The sequence below is a fragment of the Tribolium madens genome, unplaced genomic scaffold, assembly GCF_015345945.1.
Source record: "Tribolium madens isolate multiple individuals breed KSU strain unplaced genomic scaffold, Tmad_KSU_1.1 Scaffold_3;HRSCAF=73;Tcas5.2_LG2, whole genome shotgun sequence".
In the NCBI taxonomy this organism is placed as follows: domain Eukaryota; kingdom Metazoa; phylum Arthropoda; class Insecta; order Coleoptera; family Tenebrionidae; genus Tribolium; species Tribolium madens.
Window position 1 is genome coordinate 11,890,382 of NW_025401006.1, and position 1,819 is coordinate 11,892,200.

A 1,819-nucleotide genomic window follows, 5' to 3' on the forward strand; every position below is an offset into this window, starting at 1 on the left:
TAAGCATATTGAAGGAAAACAAAAAATGATCAGTTTTATTTTAAATAAATTATTTGTATTACACTATGTAATAATTACAAATTAAACACTAAACACAAATAACTACTTATTCTAATAATTTTTAAATAATTAGTAGTAATTATTATTTTGATTATTATTATTGTGCTTTAAATTTTTTTGTCGACTACCAGGAAGAGGAAACCAACTTGTTTCCGCTTTATTTTACCAATCATACAGAATCATAAAACTGATCATAATCCAATTAAAAAAAATAGTTTAGTTATCAAATTTCTTCATGTTTTTGGAAATTTATAAATTGAAGCGATTTGTAGGTAATCTTTATGCACTTAAAACTGCTTGCATACATAACTCTTTGACATTACAACATTGACCCATTGCTCAAAGCATGGGTGTGGGCCATTCTACTTACACTCCAACGTTTTTAAAAAAACACCGATGTGACTACCAAATCAATATTCAATCGATATCGCTTTATGTCACTACAGCCGGTCTGTTATATAACTGAGAAACTTTTTTCCTAAATATATTTACATTTTTAATCATGCTACTATTTGTAAAACTGCAAGTGACTTGAGAATTTTGTCATTTATTTATTATATTTTAAGCCGATTTGGTATTATAATTTCAGTGTATCAATAACATGGAAAAGGTCACCGAAACAATAAATGATACATATTTTAAAACCGGTTTCATAATATAAAGCCGTTCAAACCTAAAAACCGAAAAAGATAGATTATAATTGTAAAGGTCACAACTCGATGAAATTCGCTAAAAATGAAAGCGAAATAAAGGATAAGAATGTTGATGGCAAGAATGGTAACTTGGTCTCTTCCGCAGTTATTAATATTTACAACAATTTCAAGGTCTGCGTTATTTAGGTCTTCTTTATGGCCACTAGAGACTTAAGAATTGCCACAAGAGGGGAAATTGCAAAACTAAAGTCGATTACTATCTGTTGCTCACTGATAAAAATATAATAGTTGCAGGCAAGTATAATTTATAGATGAAGAAATCATGGCTAAATATCAACGGAATATAATGCATATTATTACTATGGCATGGAATTTATATTAAAAAAATTGTCAAAATCAAAATTCACAACACTTATAACCTGACTGGGTCTTGTGTCGAGTAACCTGATCTGAATAATGGAGCAAAGAAAGCGAAAGTTACCGTTAACATGAAAAACGTTATTGTTACACTTCTTTAATTTTAAACAATTTTATGTCACAACAAAAATTATTTGATTGTTAACTGATAAAATCGCCAAATGACGAGACAAAACTGGACGACTTTTAAAAGCTGAATCCGTTTTAAAAACTCAAGGATAACAAAACTTTCCACAAAGATTCATATTATCGAATTTTAACTGTTTCAGTATGTTTTCAATTCGTTTATCTCTATTCCAAAGAATCCAAGGTTGTTTTCTAAAAGTTTGACACTATTTAATTGTTTTGAGCAATTTTTGGGTTTAGTTTTATGTAATTTGTCGGTCGAATTGGCAATTTCTCAATATCCACATATTTCAGTGACCACTACTTTTACCCAGGAATTTAAACTTGAAATTCTGATTTACCTAGGTTTCAGGAGGAATTGAAGATTTTTTCAGTAACTGCACCCAAAATTGTGACTAAGATTGCAAAAAATGCCACAATGACAGTCAAGATTACAATGACTGTGTTAAGGAATGCTCAAGGCCTTCCGACTCCACCCAATTTGAGAAATATAGGATAAAAGACATTTACATTGAGAATTCTTTTCTGCTAAAGACACGGGTAATTACACAATTATTTCATAC